The 19,196-nt window shown below is 39.8% G+C and overlaps 1 protein-coding gene across 5 annotated transcripts in view; it reads right to left on the minus strand.

The window, feature by feature from the left end:
- LOC136867134 (cationic amino acid transporter 2) overlaps positions 1-19,196 on the minus strand; it is a 289,680-nt gene that overhangs the window by 211,228 nt on the left and 59,256 nt on the right. The window contains exon 1 of one of the 5 annotated variants that reach the window (XM_068227030.1): positions 5,493-5,602. The exons of the other annotated variants lie outside the window; for them this stretch is intronic. The gene's annotated coding sequence lies outside the window, so the exon portion shown is untranslated. Of the gene's footprint in view, positions 1-5,492; positions 5,603-19,196 lie in introns of those variants that run through there. 5 annotated transcript variants of the gene reach the window in all.

Raw genomic sequence — 19,196 nt, forward strand, 5'->3', positions numbered from 1 at the left:
TACAACTCAAAAGTTTATTTGAAAATACTAAAGGAACATCAGCAACAAATATCTTACCTATTGCATTATCTCACACTTCCCATGTTGAAGATCTCATAGAGACCCTGCATAAATTATACCCCTATTATCAGGACAAAACATTAAAAACCAGAGTACTAGACTTGTTAAAAAACTACTTACTGCCATAAATGGAGAAAGCAATGGGCCTGCCCCAGATCAGACAATCCCAATAACTGATAAGGATCAAATCTAGTAAATACATCTCTTAAAAGCCATCATGAATTCTTGGATACTGCAGTGGGATATGAACAGATTTTTTTCTCAAATGAATATCTACAACAAATTATTAATGAACACCAACCCGAAATAATTTTGCTTACAATAAACTAATTTTCGAGATAGCTACGTAGCTAATATGAGACAATTCACAGCATATCACAAAAATCGCAACAATCCCATTCATGCAAGTGTAGGGGTTGCTACTTACATACGTGACAATGTTCCTCAAAAAGAAATGACAATAAAAACCAATTTGGAAGCAGTAGAAGTTGCCGTCTTTCTATCATTTTCCCTATGCATCTGTAATATTTATTTGCCTAGCAGCCAGAACATGGATTTTAATGAATTAGTAGATCTGATAAATCAACTTCCTAAACCATTCCTCCTCTTATGTGATTTTTAACTCCCATAACACCCTATGGAACTGTCTCTACACTAACACAAGAGGAAGAATAATTGAATCGTTGCTAGATTCTGAAAATTTGATCCTAATAGACTCGAATGATCCTACTCATTATTATATCAAGCATGGAACTTTTAGTATTATAGATCTGTGTCTGAGCACTCCAGATGCAGCAACGATATATACATCATCAGCTAGCAAAACCCTTTTCGGAAGTGATCACTTTCCTATCATAATAAATGGAAACAACAAGCCCAACCCAAGTGTATGCCCAAATAAATGGAATACTAAACATGCTAACTGGCAAGAATGCAAAGAAAATATCAAGGCAGAGTTACACAGATTACCACCACCTACCCATTTCATAAATTACAACATTGACTATATCGTAGGAGAATTCGCCAATATCATACATAAAGCCGCAGAAAATTCTGTTCCAAGGACCAACAACACAACTTACAGAAAATCAGTTCCTTGGTGGAATGATTCCTGTAAAGATGCAATTAAAAAGGAAAACCAAGCATTCTACAAGTATAAACGCCATCCCACTTTACAAAACAAATTACGGTTCCAAGGAAATCGTGCTGCAGCCCGAAAAGTCATAAAAGAGAGTAAACGAGCATCTTGGCTGAAGTATGTGTCATCTCTTTCTCATCAGAATGACATTTGACAGAAAATTAACATGGAACTCTCATCTAAAAACTATAAAAAAGGATTCCCTACATCGAATTAATGTACTCAAATCATTGGCAGCTAACAACTGGGGAGCAGATCTTCATGTATTAATGTGCACTTACAAATCTATAATTCGCACCAAACTGGATTATGGTTCTATTATATATAATTCAGCTACAGCATCCTCACTGAAAATGCTTGACTTGATTCAAAACACGTCTCTCAGGATTATCTTGGGAGCATTCAAAACTAGCCCGATCTCAATTTTATTAATAGAAGCTAATGAACCCCCGCTTCGGACACGCAGAAAACAACTATCAACTACGCAGTACAGATAGCGGCCCCTCTTCACTCCAGAGCACATGCTTACGTTTTCCCACGCTATCAGCCTCAACGCTATTCCTCGCAACAAAAGAGACATATACCCTTCCACATTAGGTTTACGCAATACTTACAGGAAATTAATTCTTCAGTTCCTCCGATTGCTTCAAGAACTAAAAAAGAGATCACATTCCCTCCATGGTAAGCTCAACCACCATTAGATTTAAGTGAATTCAATAAAGAAACAACAGACAGTACCGTATTTAAACAAATACTATCTGAAAAGTGTGAAAGTCTGCCCAGACACCCTCCTGTATATACTGATGGCTCAAAAACCGAATATGGTAGTGGCTGTGCTGTTGTCCACCCCGATCACACAATGAAGTATGCACTACCAGCTACATGCTCCGTATTCACATGTGAAGTGTATGCTATCCTAAAAGCTATGAAATCCATAAATAGTTCCCCCAAAAAGAACCTTTTTTAATCCTTGGTGATTCTTTATCAACAGTAAAACTCATTCAAAATGCATCATTCTCAAATACATTAGCCCAAGACATACTGCAGACTTACAATACTGTGAAAAATAAAGGACAGCAAGTTACCATAATATAGATTCCCCCACATAAGGGAATAAAAGGCAATGATCAAGCTGACATGTCAGCTAAAGAAGCAACTCGTCTTCCTGTACATGATCCAAACTTTCTAATTCCTCACACCGATGTTGCTCCTTTTCTTACTACAAAGATCCGAAAACAATGGTTGACTGAGTGGACACGAGAACAACCCACAAGACTCCATGATATCAGGTGTGGATCTACAGATAAATTTGATGTTTCATTCCTTCAGCGTCGAGAACAAGTGCTCATTACTAGAATACGTATAGGCCATAGCAAACTGACTCATGCACATATCTTCTCTACGAAACCTCCACCAATATGTGACACCTGTCAAAAAAGAAAGACTGTTGACCACATTTTACTAGAATGCCATCTATATGATCAACAAAGACAATTGTGTAATTTAAACCATAATACTAGTGTATGTGATACCTTCAACAAAGATACTCAGTGTAAAAACATCATTAAGTTTTTTAGACGAACAAATCTATTCAATGACATGTAATCACTATCTGATCAATATGTACTGTTGTTATTTTTGCTATTGTAACTATGTAATCAGTGTAATAATCCTGTATGTATAATTATGAATGTCGCGATATGACTTTCTAAGTTAAACCGACAATAAATAAACCTAAAGAAAAAGAAAGACCAGTCAGATCGAAGAAAACTGCAGTTGCCCAAATTAAGTCGAACAAAAAGTATTAAAGAGAGGAGTGCCATACACATAAGGGGAAGTAATGCCCAGTTCTACAGAGAATCGAGCTCGTGATATACATCTTAGAATCTGCAATTCTTATGGGTAGTTTGAAGGAAACATTACCGAGCAAGTAACTGCGCGGTTTGAGTCACGTCGCTATGAGCTTGCATTCGGAAGATAGAGGGTTCGAACGCCACTGCCAGCAGCCCTGAAGATGGTTTTCCGTAGTTTCACACTTTTAAAACAAGAAAATACCGGGACTGTGCCTTAATTAAGACCATGGTCGCTTTCTTGTCCCTTCACACTCCTAGTCCATTCCTGTCCTATCGCGTCGCCATAAAACCTATCTGTGTCGATGTGACGTAAAGCAAATTGTAAAAATAAAAAAAAAATAAAGAAAGGCGACATTATATTTTTCAATAATAATATTAATTTCGTGTGGCTATTTCTAGCCGAGTGCAGCCCTTGTAAGGCAGACCCTCCGATGAGGGTGGGCGGCATCTGCCATGCGTAGATAACTGCGTGTTATTGTGGTGGAGGATAGTGTTATGTGTAGTGTGTGCGTTGCAGGTATGTTGGGGAGAGCACAAACACCCAGCCCCGGGCCATTGGAATTAACCTATGAAGGTTAAAATCCCCGGCCCGGCCGGGAATCGAACCCGGGACCCTCTGAACTGAAGGCCAGTACGCTGACCATTCAGCCAACGAATCGGACATATTTTTCAATGATACAGTGCTTGTAAGATGCACAGTTGTTCAGAAAAGGAATGATCGCATGGTATTGTGTAAGTTTCTCGCGAGCACTCTTTCCTCAAAACAGTTGAACTTATGGATACTGAATAATGTTTGATGTGGGTTTGTAGCTACATGGCAGGTGAATTATATTTCGATAATAACTAAAATACTGATAAAATATCAAATGTGATGGGCATGCAATACCATCATGCATTTACTCTTTTTGTGAGCGACTATACATCTTTCCTTTATTACTGCTTAGGTGTACAATAATAATAATAATAATAATAATAATAATAATAATAATAATAATAATAATAATAATAATAATAATATCCTCCTCTGTGGTGTAGTGGTTAGTGTGATTAGCTGCCACCCCCGGAGTCCCATGTTCGATTTCCGGCTCTGCCACGAAATTTGAAAAGTGGCACGAGGGCAATGACGGGGTATACTCATCCTCGAGATGTCAACTGAGTAGAGGAGGGTTCGATTCCTACCTCAGTCATCCTCGAAGTGGTTTTCCGTGGTTTCTCACTTATCCTTCAGACAAATGCAAGGATGGTACCTAACTTAAGGCCACGGCGGCTTCCTTTCCTCTTCCTTGTCTATCCCTTCCGATATTCCTATCACCCGCAAGACCCCTGTTGAGCATAGCAAGTGAGGCAACCTAGGCGAGATACTGGTCCCCCTCCCCAGTTGTAACCCCCGACCCAAAGTCTCACGTTCCAAGACACTTCCCTTGAGGCAATAGAGGTGGGATCCCTCACTCAGTCCGAGGAAATATAACCGTCACTGGAGGATAAACGGGTTAAGAAAGAATGACGCGATAATAATAATAATAATAATAATAAGAATAATAATAATAATAATAATAATAACATATATTTACACGTTCTACTAACAATTTTTACAGATTTCAGAGACGATGAGGCGTAGGAAATTTTGGCCCACAGGAGTTTACTCAAGTATGTGTAAATCTTTGCACCACTGAAGTTAGCTGAGATCGAACCCATCAAGTTGGTTTCAGAAAGCCGGTGCTCTTCCATATGGCTTGCATCAACAATTCCAGTTAATATTTGAAACCACCATTTTCTTACGTAACAACTCTCCTTCCGCTATAATTATCATTTCCCTGTTTTCCTTTTTTCTATTTGTTTTACGTCCACCGACACAGACATGTCTTACGGCGACGATGGACTAGGGCGCAGATTGGACTGGGAATGAAGAGCCTTTATTAAGATATAATCCCCGCATGTTCCTAGTATGAAAAATGGGAAACCACAGAAAACCATATTCACGGTTGCCGATATTGGATCTAGAGCCCACCATCTCCCGAAAGCAAATTCATAGCCTTGTAGCCCAAACCGCTTAGCAAGCTCGCAGATTGTGCTATAATTACCCATCGAAAATATTGTATATGCTTCTGTAAGTAACTTCTCCACCCCACTTAGTGCCGAGGTTAAGAGTAGTGAAAGCCTCTACCTTTCACTCCTCCAAGAACCCTCCTGGCCAAAGCGGAGATAACTTTACTTTATTCCGCTCAGGACAGTAGCCGTATATAAAAATATCGCTGTGCTCATATTGAATAGTCTAAATTGGACACGTGGTCAAGCGCCACGGAAGAAAATCTTCTCATTCGCCATCTAACATCTGATTTCGAATTCTAATCAATACAACTATTCTATACCTTCATAAGTTTATAAAATACTACAAGGTGTTTGTTAAATTCGTCTTAGGATAGGGAAAGAATTGTACTTACTAGCAGTGCTCTCGTCTTTTCTTTTCCGTCACTCGATAGAGCAAGTGTTTGTGAGGTAAACTTCGCTGATACTGAGCTACGGCAAGTAGATAGTCGACGTTCAAGGTCTCCTGTGTTGTCAAATAATAACCAGTGCTATTCATTCACGTTTATTAAGGGCATTAACGGAGAGGTGTAAAACGTATTAAGACCGTTAAGTAGTTCTTCCACGAGATAGCTCAGTATGAGACGCTCAGCTGTCATTCACGTCACCTCTTTAACAACCTCACGCATATAAAGAAGAATAGATAGAGTTCATGATTATCACCTTGGAATAAGCTTTAAAATTCTGATACTCATTGTGAATCGAACTCTCTGGATTGGAGAATATAGATCCATCACTCTTGTACATATGAAATGGCAGAGAAATCAGGCCACCGAGACCCCTTCGGTGATACAGTATTGCCAACATTAGGGAAAAAACAGCGCAGGAGTATATTCAGCGTAATTTGACAACGACAAGAGTTACTTTGTCAAATTCATAACGTTACTTTCAAAATGGTTTCTCCTTAAATAGTGAAGTAGTAGCATTTACATAAAAAATATATTTAAGCCATGATAATGTTTTTATTATGAGGAAGGTGGGGGCGGGGTTCTCGTTGCTTCAACGCTCGTAGGTTACGTTCATTCCTAGATTATTACATCGTTCGGTTACCTGGATGAATGGCCAATGTATTGATTTTCGTATCACAGGGGCTGTGGGTTCGATTCCCTGTCGGACCGAGGATTTTAACTGCGTGTGAATAATTTCTTTGACTTCAGGACTCAGTGTTTGTGTTCATCTTAATACACTTCCCTTCACACATCACACTACCAACCACCGAATAAACACACAAGAGTGAACACATCCCTCCACATATCGATGATAGGATTCGTGTTAGGATGGGCATTCTGCCGTTAAACCGAGTCAAATCCACAATACGTGCTTGCCCCAATACATTGGTGAAGGCCACATACAAGACGAAGAAGAAGAAGAAGCCATACATTCTGGATGACTGAATTTCGTAGTCATATAGACACAGAAATGGCCTGTTTTCCAATATTTCTGGCCCTACATAACCTCATTATCTTACACAGTCAAACAGTTGGGCTTTTAGACTTATAAACACTAATTTATTCAAAAGTTAACGCAATGAAGCTAGTACAACCACACGCGTTCTCCGCTACTATTTGAGAAATCGGCGACCACTTATTCAAATAATTTCAAGATTAGTTTAAAATAGTAACATACGTTCACAATAAGAACACGTTTCATTCAGTTCATAGCACATGTTCATGAAAGTCCATACCTGTGACATAAGACATTATTAATACACGGAAGGTTATCAAGCACATTCATTTCGTAAACACGAAGTGTAAGGTCATTCTAAATTTCTATGAACAAAAGATCAATACAAATATTTGCTTTGGCATGAAACAAAAATCGCCTTTTAGGAGGAATCACCCATTGCGATCTGTATATTTCGCATGAGGAATTCCAGAAGGAAGTCTTTTCACAGTTCTAGTACCTTAGTAGTATTTGAATAACGAACAAGCTCTAAAAAGATTCCCTCAGGCGCGTGTTGAGGTACGTAACGCCAACTATTGCCTGCGAAATTCGCTGTATGGAGGAGAATTCTAGTTTTCTTTAGTTGGTATAATTTCAGCTCCCGGATACACACCGCTTTCAATTTTCTGTATAAAGCTGTTATGCCAATATAAATAAAGCTGTATGGGTTCCGCTGTCTGTAATTTTGTTTATTTTGCCAATTATTTTCAGATATTTATCCCTTTTAGGTCAACTCAAGACCGTATCTGTGTTTTTTAGCTTTCGTATCCGTTTAGATGTGCATATGATTCTGAAATCACTCAACAGACTGGGGGTTTATACAAAGACCACAACACTTTTTGTTCAATTTCCTCCTATGCTACTGATTTCTGTAAAATCCGTAGACTAGATGTGAAACGTACCTTCATTTAAACAACTTTTGTAATGGACGTAATATCTCTTACTCTTCAAATGACGGAGAAAATTACTATTTTCTGCGGGTTTCATGCTCTACACTGAGTGACCGATAACGAACCTATCGGTTACTATTGGCTGCTTGCCAGCAGGGGAGAAATGGAATGCCGTTTCCGTCGTAATTCCTGTAAACTCGTAGTTGTTCGTTGGGTAGAAGGCGAGAGAGGCGTCAAGCTGCCATTCTTCGGTGTATTTCTCTCTTTACAATAAAAACTCCCTATTACTATTTTGAATGACATTAGGCAAGTAGTCCGTTATCGTAGAGATTCCCAAAATTCGGTCGTGAATAGAAGTAGGAAACGTGGCCTGAAATTATCATCAAAACTTCCTCCTCGTGGTGTTTCCCGGATAACGGTAATGGGTATATTTGCTAGCTTTTTGTAATTTGATTTGCGTGGCACCGTGGTGACAATAGATATCTCTAGAGAAAAACCATTGTTATTGTTTTACGTCATATAGCAAAAGACAATTTTTAAAACTGCTGACAGCGGCGTTTGAACCCTTCATATACATATATTTCAACATCAAATATCTGAATATAGGATATTTAGTTTCATGTGGTGACCATCCCAGGGCTATATGGTGCAGAATTGATTCAGCTAGCATCTGGGCTGATCTCTGAATGGAGAGTCTGTATTCAGTCCTCCGATCTATGAGACTGACGAAGCCTCACACTCATTATTGATACCAATGGCTCCTAGGAAACGATTCAACATCATATGGTATTATGTGGGTATAAATAAGTTTCCATGTTAATTGTTCTCGTTAATGCATGGTTTAATCTTTATCCAATAATTTTGTAAAAAAATAGATAAAATGTTATTTGAAGAATTAGAATTTTTCGTGCTAAAATATATGCTCAAAAGTAATGTCCGGTTAATGTTGCAGTTGGCGGGTAAATCTTACTGTAAATACTCTCGCCATGTCACTAGCCCGACTAGGGTCTTTCTAATTTCTGTCGCTGTTATTACACCTCTATTGATATAAACAAGGGAAGTTATTTTTGAAGTTTAATAATGCTATTTGTTTTACTTCCCACTAACTACTCTTTTACGGTTTTCGGGGACGCCGAGGTGCCGGAATTTAGTTCCGCAGGAGTTCTTTTACGTGCCAGTAAATCTACCGACACGAGGCTGACGTATTTGAGCACCTTCAAATACCACCGGACTGAGCCAGGAATTTTTAAGTTTAGTATTATTTTATTTGTTTGGCTCCTAAGCTGAATGAACAGCGCAATGGCCTTTGGTTCAGAGAGAACAGGTTCGATTGTTGACTAGGTGCAATTGGGTGTTTGTGTATTCCCCAACACACTTTTCTCCATATACCCACCGTCATAGAAACACGTAAACGTGAATGCATGCCTTTACATAGGGTTGGTGTATGGAGGCGCATTTGGGTGTAAAACTGGGCTAAGGCCCACGAGCGACACATTAGTCACCCGTGACCCAAGCTGCTTCCATTGTGACGTGACGTGTGTGAAATCGCGCTGCATGCATTCGAGCCTTAGTTTAACAAAATCGCATACTCAGCTTAGAGCTAAAGATTCGATGCAAATGAATGAAGTTGCAATTGATAGGAAATGTGAGGCATGAGAGTTAATGTGACACTTGATGAGCCTGAATTAAAATTAAGGGGTGAGGGGAGGGTTTAATGAAAATGTTAAATTATATGATCTGGTTTCCGATTAATAACTCTGAAATTATAATAAATACGAAGGCGACACCCTACTTTTGGGAAACAAAATGACCAAAATCCCATAAAGTGAAACTCGATGTTGTATTTTTATGAAAGGTACACGGCATACCATTCTGATAAGTAATCACAGAATGTTTTACTCAATACTGTGAATACACGGTTGAAAAGTTACATGACTGCATAAAACTTTAAAGAAAATAAAGGTAGATATGCCCAGTGTTCACCAAAACAAACTTACTAGTTACTAACAAAATGAGACTTTTCAAAATCCTTTCCTGGATATGAAATATATCTGGATGAGCATCCCTACAATTATTATTTATGTGTGGTTTGTAACATAATGTCTAAAATATGCTGATTGTGAGATATTCTTCTAATATAAGGAGTATTATTAAGTGAAGTGAAGCAAAGAAAAAGTATCGTACCTAATGGTTCGTGAAGTGAATGGATTTAGTTAAATGATGCCTGACAATCATTACATTACACTGGTACAAGTCTACTTTCTGATTCTAAATGTTTCTTTAAAATGGAATGAATGCCTAGCTTACTTTGAGTTTCTCTGAGCTAAAACATTTTAGCAGTGCTTTAGGCTGAAGCAAGAAGAAAATGATATCATTTAAGATGTTAAATTACCCTCATACTATTCTCTTCTTAAATACCAATATTACTGTTTGCACAAACCCAAACTGAAAGAATATTATCTGAGCACAAATTAAACTTGAAAATGTGCTCTAACGTAATATGAGCACTTTAATTCACACCAGGAAGAAAATGAAGTTGAATATAAAGCACTTAAAAAATGAATGTCATAGTTAAACCGGTGTTAGTGTTTTCCAGTGTAGCCGCCTCTGTGCTGTAGTGAAATGAAATATCGTATGGCTTTTAGTGCCGGGAGTGTCCGGGGACATCTTCTGCTCGCCAGGTGTAGATCTTTCGATTTGACGCCCGTAGATGACCTGCACGTCGTGATGAGGGTGAAATGATGATGAAGACAACACATACACCCAGCCCACGTGCCAGAGAAATTAACCAATGATGGTTAAAATTCCAGACCCTGCCTGGAATCGAACTCGGGACACCTGTGACCAAAGGCCAGTACGCTAACCATTTAGCCATGGAAGTCGGACTGTGGTGTAGTGATTAGTGTGATTAGCTGCCATCCCCGGAGGCACGGGTTCAATTACCGGCTCTGCCACAAAATTTGAAAAGTGGTACAAGGTTGAGGGGTTTTGATTCTCATCTCAGCCATCCTCGAGGTTGTATCCGTGGTTTCCCAGTTGTCCCCCCACGTAAATGCCAGGATCGTACGTAACTTAAGGCCACGACCGCTTCCTTCCCTATTCCTTGTCTATCCCTTTCAATCTTCTTATCCCTCCACAAGGCCCCTGTTCAGCATAGCAGGTGAGGCCGCCTGGGCGAGGTCCTGATCCTTCCTTCCAGTTGTATCTCCCAACCCAAATTTTCACGTACCGGGACACTGCCCTTGAGGCGGTAAAGATGGGATCCCTCACTGAGGGAGAAACCAATCCTGGAGTGTAAACGTAATTTTTTTTAAAGGAAGTTTCCTTCTGCAATGTAGGAGTCATAGGCTTTATATAGACTTATGCATAGTCCAAAGTTCCTAGAATAGCGCATTTAACAAATCTTTCATTATAAATCAGGTGTGAAACAAATGGAGAACGTAAGACATACGGTACCAATAAATCATTTTTCAGATAAGTTTTTAATAATCTGAAGCAATACTTTTATCAAGCATGAAGAAAAATATGTATGCCTTTTCAAAATAGCTGTTTATTCTTAAAAATTACTTGCAATGAATTGGAAAAGGGCCAGCAAGAAGAAGCCTAAACATTCAAAATGACACTCCCATACGTTCTCTGAATCCACCATCCTATAGCCTACTTAATTCTCGATTATTTAAATAGAGATTAATTTTACAAGAGTTCAACTTCTACTCACTTGTGAAAAGAAATACTAGATCCCTCTGATAGCAATATGTGCAATTAAAAACTGCACAAGAGTTCACCATCGTGACTAATATTACACTCCACGCTGTGACGTCGTGCGTCAATTCGAACGTCAACATTCTTTACCCGATACCTCCATTTCTAACTCGTAGTTGGGCTGCCTAATCAGATGAAATGGGGTCGCTCAGCGGATACCTCAGGGTTTTCAAAGGCCGACTAAGACATGTAATCCTACTTCAAGATACGCTTAACGTGAGTACGATGAGATTAACAACTCACGGGTGACGCCTATAGAGACACATGACACCATATAACGACCGTCAACAATTTTTTTAAAAAAATCAGAGTTTCAACTACGTGAGAACTGGTCATGGCTATATGGAGTACTTACTTAATCAAGAAATTCTCTTAGCTAAGCAACTAACTTACGAACTAGGCTACAATGAAAGAACTCATGAAACATAACATTGTATAAAATAAACAAGATATTTATTGATTAAATATTTGACTATTAAACTGGAATGCAAGGCATTACTTGTCGTTTCATATTACAAATGTGGATTGTGAGTCAGCGCTGGCTCGTAGAAAGAGAAATAATATGTAGTCTTAAACTATCTAGATCAGTTCCTTCTTGAAATAAAATTTGCGTATGTACATATTTACAATCGATCACTGGACATCTAAGGTCCATACTGTAGTTAGTCATCGATATAACACCAACATAATCAAGTTGTTATAAGAGCTCATTTTCTTTAAGATTAATTAAACAAGTCTGAATTAAACACACAGTTACGCTGAAATGTCTATAAGGTCCACTAATAAACTCAAACTAGTAATTGAACCAAATCATATCTTTAAATTGCAGGACTGAACTGTATATCACCGATATTTAATTGCCAATCATATTAGAGTTGAGCGTTGGGAATATTCCAGTAAATTGTAGCTGATACTCAGTAAATGACGATTCACTAGTAAGGAAATCCATATAAGTAAACATATAAGTAAGTGAATAAATCCGTATGAATAAATCTGTATCAATAAATTCGTATTAATAAATTTGTATTAATAAATCTGTATTAAGAAATTTGTACTAATAAATCCGAACTCATGCTTTATTGCTACGTTCTCGTTGTGCATGGATACTATTTACGAACTAAGGCATTTGTTCCTAGTGTCTGTCAAATTCGGCTCCTACTCTGACATTTCCCTAGCTGTAGTTTGTTGAGAAAACGCAAGTTCAAACAGAGAATATGTTAATCTATTCAGCTATCTAACTAACTTCAACATAATCTTTGGCTGTCATACACATGTCTTTTAGGCTCAATGTCCCTTTCCTTCGTTATATTCCATAACATTCTACTTCAGTGCAAGCTATTTTATTCATACGCAGTTACAATGCAAGCGCTATGTCGCAGTATTCATAAGCATGATATCATATTTATCGGTGTCGTGAATAACTTCGGTCAAATACAGCTAAAAAACGTATCGTTGTATTCCTATATTCATTACAACACATCTATAGTTGATATACGATCCCGTCACAAGCATAATTCTACAATAGTAAATTCTGTTCATACATTGTCTTAGGTCACTCGAGCGGTGTGGGCAATCTCACGTATACGAATCGAAAGAATGTAGTGTGGCATATCTTAAATTGCAGGCACTCAATGGCCCCTACGTAGTGCGTATAAAACTTCTCATATCACCATATAACTCATACTTTTCCTCAAGCTAGCACAATTGCAATCTTACTTCAACATCCATATAATATCTCAACATCGTAGCCTCCATATTAATTCGTCGCGTTCCCAAATACTTAACCATGTCAAACTATCACACTATGTTTCTTAAAATAACATTTTAAAGCTGCCATATCTCGTAATCTATGATTGAGTTCAATGCCCTTATTGCGAATCAAAATAATGAGTGATTCTATATGTTTATTTTTACACCGCGCGCAACCAATCGTGACGTCGACTTGTAGCATTACCAATACGAAATCTCTGCAATCTGCCAGTTTGCCATTACTATCAGCTGTTTTCACAAATTCTTTTTCAAACCTCACACAACATAACGTGTATTTTGACCGATATACGATGACGAATATCCAGCACATTAGAATCTCATGCTATTTTGCTAAATCACGTAACTACGGACTTAAATATCTCACACTTCATTGGTAACATTCACTTGCATTTCTTATATATCGGTTTATATTTAGCCCATCGGCACATGCCTAAGGCACATGTGTAGGCAAACCAAAAATTATGCGATTAAATATTGTAAATGACTTAGCTCGCTCATGGTTGGTCCTGGTCCAGCTGTTCTGCTCCCAAATAGATGTAGTTGGGTCTTCGGTTAGCTCATGGGTTGGACATCTGGAACATCATCTGCTTCCTCATCACGGGATTGCTGTCGGTTTCCCGTCGCCTTCCTCATCATGGCTCGGTCGTATGGTTTCCCGTCGCCTTCCTTATGATGCCTCGGTCGTATGGCTTCCCGTCGCCTTCGACTATCATGGCTCGGTCGTATAGCAAGATGTACTGGTCCCCAGCTTGGTCCATCATGTATATTTAGCACATCATCCTCATGGTCTTCTTATCACCAACTAAATTAAGGATTATAGTGCAGTGAAGAGCCATTATATATATATATTTTTTTTTTGAAGTCCGTAATCCTTAAATTTATATTTTCCTTTGTGGTTCTCCGACGTATATCTTCGACCTCGTTGGTGTTGATCCCAGTGAATGTATCTCGGTCGGCCGCTTCTTGTAGATCTTGGGAAACTAATTTCTATTCGGATTCAATATTTCGAGATGTTTCTCTTCTTGTATGAGATCCCTTTTTTATGCTGGTTTGGTTTCGCTTTTGCAGAATCTCGATCTACTGCGCTCCGTATCCACCCACGCGTATCTCGTGGTACTTAGCTGATTCCTTTTTAATATCTCTAATCAACTCTGCTTTTTTTTTTTTTTTGATAACTTGACTTATTTTCTTCTCGTTTCCGACGCTTTTTCCTATATTATAACTTCTGATCCTTTGTTCTCCTTAAAAATTATACCGCGGTCGGTAGTTCCGTCTTCACTCTTCGTTGGGAAAAATTAAGATGGAGATTTCTTAACAATCAAGTTTTCAACTTTTTTTTTTTTTTTTTTTTTTTTTTGTAAAACAATACAGTAGACAGTCCACTGTCCGTTTCACCCTCAATACTCGACCGTTCCATGACGTGTATGGCCTTCTACGTCACCGCAACTGGTGTCTATTCTTTGCTTCCTATAGATTAAATGGGCCATACCTTCTCTCGGCGCCATTTTGAAAGCTGTCGCGGAGGTGTGAACGGGCACAACGCGTTAGGCCTAACTTACTCTTCTTTAATATTGCCGATCAATTACTGTATACGCTCTCACTTATTTGTTGAAAATATATGGCATTATACACTGACTGACAGAGCAAATGCAACACCAAGAAGGAGTGGTCAGAACTTTATGCCAATTGCAGGGTAGACTGACGTCACTGAGGTATGCTCATGATGTAAAATGCGCCGCTGTGCTGCGCACGTAGCGAACGATAAATGGGACACGGCGTTGGCGAATGGCCCACTTCGTACCGTGATTTCTCAGCCGACAGTCATTGTAGAACGTGTTGTCGTGTGCCACAGGACACGTGTATAGCTAAGAATGCCAGGCCGCCGTCAACGGAGGCATTTCCAGCAGACAGACGACTTTACGAGGGGTATGGTGATCGGGCTGAGAAGGGCAGGTTGGTCGCTTCGTCAAATCGCAGCCGATACCCATAGGGATGTGTCCACGGTGCAGCGCCTGTGGCGAAGATGGTTGGCGCAGGGACATGTGGCACGTGCGAGGGGTCCAGGCGCAGCCCGAGTGACGTCAGCACGCGAGGATCGGCGCATCCGCCGCCAAGCGGTGGCAGCCCCGCACGCCACGTCAACCGCCATTCTTCAGCATGTGCATGTGCAAGACACCCTGGCTGTTCCAATATCGACCAGAACAATTTCCCGTCGATTGGTTGAAGGAGGCCTGCACTCCCGGCGTCCGCTCAGAAGACTACCATTGACTCCACAGCATAGACGTGCACGCCTGGCATGGTGCCGGGCTAGAGCGACTTGGATGAGGGAATGGCGGAACGTCGTGTTCTCCGAGGAGTCACGCTTCTGTTCTGTCAGTGATAGTCACCGCAGACGAGTGTGGCGTCGGCGTGGAGAAAGGTCAAATCCGGCAGTAACTGTGGAGCGCCCTACCGCTAGACAACGCGGCATCATGGTTTGGGGCGCTATTGCGTATGATTCCACGTCACCTCTAGTGCGTATTCAAGGCACGTTGAATGCCCACCGCTACGTGCAGCATGTGCTGCGGCCGGTGGCACTCCCGTACCTTCAGGGGCTGCCCAATGCTCTGTTTCAGCAGGATAATGCCCGCCCACACACTGCTCGCATCTCCCAACAGGCTCTACGAGGTGTACAGATGCTTCCGTGGCCAGCGTACTCTCCGGATCTCTCACCAATCGAACACGTGTGGGATCTCATTGGACGCCGTTTGCAAACTCTGCCCCAGCCTCGTACGGACGACCAACTGTGGCAAATGGTTGACAGAGAATGGAGAACCATCCCTCAGGACACCATCCGCACTCTTATTGACTCTGTACCTCGACGTGTTTCTGCGTGCATCGCCGCTCGCAGTGGTCCTACATCCTACTGAGTCGATGCCGTGCGCATTGTGTAACCTGCATATCGGTTTGAAATAAACATCAATTATTCGTCCGTGCCGTCTCTGTTTTTTCCCCAACTTTCATCCCTTTCGAACCACTCCTCCTTGGTGTTGCATTGTCACTGTCAGTCAGTGTATTATCACACTCAAAAGAGGATAAGGGGAGTCTGCTCCTGCAGAGGGAATACAAACACCAGAGAGACAGTATGTCCAGAGAATATATGTTAGGTAAGGTTCAAAGTATCTTAGAGAGGTTGAGATTTTAAAATTATTGGGAGATAGACAAGTTAAGGGGAGACGTAAAAATATGGAAGAGAATCGCATGAAGGGGGGAGGATATTCAAAGATAGTGGTCGAAGTCCGAGTGCAGGAGCAAGGCGACCCACTCGCTATTTAAGATGATAAACCAGGATATGAACATAATGATAGGGAATGTAAATAGAAGAGAAAGAAGAGGTCTGATATGGTGGTTAATGGGAATTTACAAAACATAGGGATGGATAAGGGAAAGGACAATGTAAGAGTGTGTTGTTTGAGGAAATAAGAGAGGAATTTCATCTCCTTAAAGCGATTACAAGAAATTTCCTGAGTAGTAGTGAACTATTAGTATTAAGCCAGAAAGAAAACAATCTTAAAATTATAAGATGGCTGAAGAATGAATCGAATAACCGTAGTAATGTAAGCAAGTACTTAGCTGTAGTTCGAAATATGTGTATACGAAAGTTACAGGAAAGGAGTAGTTGTAGTAATATATGGAAGGAGGGCTATTGTAGTTAAGAGATTAAAGTTATGTGCATAATTATTCAGGCACTGAAAGGAACAGGGTCGTTCGCACAGTTAGCGGTAATCCGTAGCTGGGGAAGTAGGATACCCCGTATTGTGCGTGCATGGGTTCTCCTAGGACCTAGGTAGTAAAGTACTTAGGCTTTCAGGCAACAGTTCGATTGAAAAGTAGAACGCTCGGCCCCTGGTTGGTGGTTATCCGTGACTGGGAGTGGAGTTGTTTAGACGTCCATGCACGTATATGCACAAAGGAATATTCTAGGTAGATTTATATTCCAGATATCATAGGATCTATTAACTGGAGGAAACTCTGTTTAGACTTCTGGAAATGAATACTCATATATTATCGCACCGTCACGTATAATATTACAACAGATCCACTAAATGACATGATTCAATACGATAACTCGCAAAAACTGTAAATATTACAACGTGCTAACCATGCACTCGAAAATGAAGTGCCCACAATATGGCGATGCGTGAAGGCGTACAATATCTCGCATAACACCAGCGCACTCTGTGAGTCTAGATAAGTAATATTAAAGTCTTCGATGTGATTAGCCATCCCTGTCCGTAGACGACCGACCAGATAAATTACTTCGAAATAAATAACATCAATAACATTTCATATATCTCTTACTATAGTTATCATCATCCACATGTATACAAAATTGTATTGATGTTACTATGTTACTATTGTATTGATATTACTGTGTTTTCTTATGTTTTCTTAATGATATGAGTAAAGGAGTGGAATCAGAGGTAAGGTTTCTGCGGAGAGTAATAAATAAGATTGTGAGCAAAAGCACCGTGACCTCGATAATGTTGTGAGATGGACAGCAGGCAATGGTACGTTGATAAACGGGGTTAAAAGTCAGGTTGTGAATTTCACAAATAGGAAAAGTCCCTCTGAGTTTTAATTACTGCGTTGATGGGGTGAAAGTTCCTTTTGGGGATCATCGTAAGTACCAAGGTGTTAATATAAGGAAAGATCTTAATTGGGGTAATCACATAAATGGGATTGTAAATAAAGGGTACAGATCTCAGCACATGGTTATGAGAGTGTTTAGGGATTGTAGTAAGGGTGTAAAGGAGAGGGCTTATTAGTGTCTGGTAATACCCCAACTAGAGTATGGTTCCAGTGTATGGGACCCTCACCAGGATTACCTCATTCATGAACTGGAAAAAATCCAAAGAAAAGCTGCTCGATTTGTTCTGGGTGATTTCCGACAAAAGAGTAGCGTTACAAAAATGTTGTAAAGTTTGGGCTGGGAAGAATTGGGAGAAAGAAGACGAGCTACTCGACTAAGTGGTATGTTCGAGCTGTCAGCGGAGAGATGGCGTGGGATGACATTAGTGGACGAATAAGTTTGAGTGATGTCTTTAAAAGTAGGAAAGATCACAATATGAAGATAAAGTTGGAATTCAAGAGGACAAACTGGGGCAAATATCCATTTATAAGAAGGGGAGTTAGGGATTGGAATAACTTACCAAGGGAGACGTTCAATAAATTTCCAATTTCTTTGAAATCATTTAGGAAAAGGCTAGAAAAACAACAGATAGGGAATCTGCCACCTGGGCGACTGCCCTCAATGCAGATCAGGATTGATTGATTGATTGATTGATTGATTGATTGATTGATTGATTGATTGATTGATTGATTGATTGATTGATTGATTGATTGATTGATTGATTGATTGATTGATTGATTGATTGATTGATTGATTGATTGATTGATTGATTGATTGATTGATTGATTGATTGATTGATTGATTGATTTAACGTGTATTACATTTTACCTGATATCAGACTTAGAGTATATTACGCGACGTTGTCGCGAAAACCCTGTGTTACTGTGCACTTCCCCCACCAGTATTATTTTTTCATAATGGAACTACAACATTCTTCTCCTGCCCTGGTTGGATAAAATGCCTTCTGATAATCCCAGCTATTTCTGAAGTTGCTGGTTATTTTGTGCTCTAGCCAGCAGCTTAGAGCCCATCCTGACAACACGCAAATATTCAGGAGAATATTCCGACCTACAACCCACCGAGATACGAGACTTGGCCGTCTGAATAGAGAGACAACAGCTAACCTACACCACTCTCCCCGCCCCTCTCCTCATGTCCTGATTAGTTTTTTGACACAACTGGTTTTGTTAAACCGTACTGAGTCTAATCGATAAAATGTTTCACGAATATTATCTTACAGTATTTAATAGAAATTTTCGTGTAAGGCTTTTATTTCTTTTAATTGAAAATTTGATCGAGTGCAACAGACTTCAGTAACGACCATGAAGGGTGTTAGACATGAACAATATCTGTCCAAGTGAAATTGAATAACATTAAAACAACTGGCGGAGGCAAATGCATGCAATGTCCAACTCAGTTTGAGTTGAGTATTAAGGATCTGCCAGGTCCTCATGATTACTCTGATGTAGTTTCTCTTCGGAAATCATCTTCTTACTTGATGAGAATATTAGTTGTTCATTAAC

The sequence above is a fragment of the Anabrus simplex genome, chromosome 3 (assembly GCF_040414725.1).
Source record: "Anabrus simplex isolate iqAnaSimp1 chromosome 3, ASM4041472v1, whole genome shotgun sequence".
NCBI classification, from domain to species: Eukaryota; Metazoa; Arthropoda; class Insecta; order Orthoptera; family Tettigoniidae; genus Anabrus; species Anabrus simplex.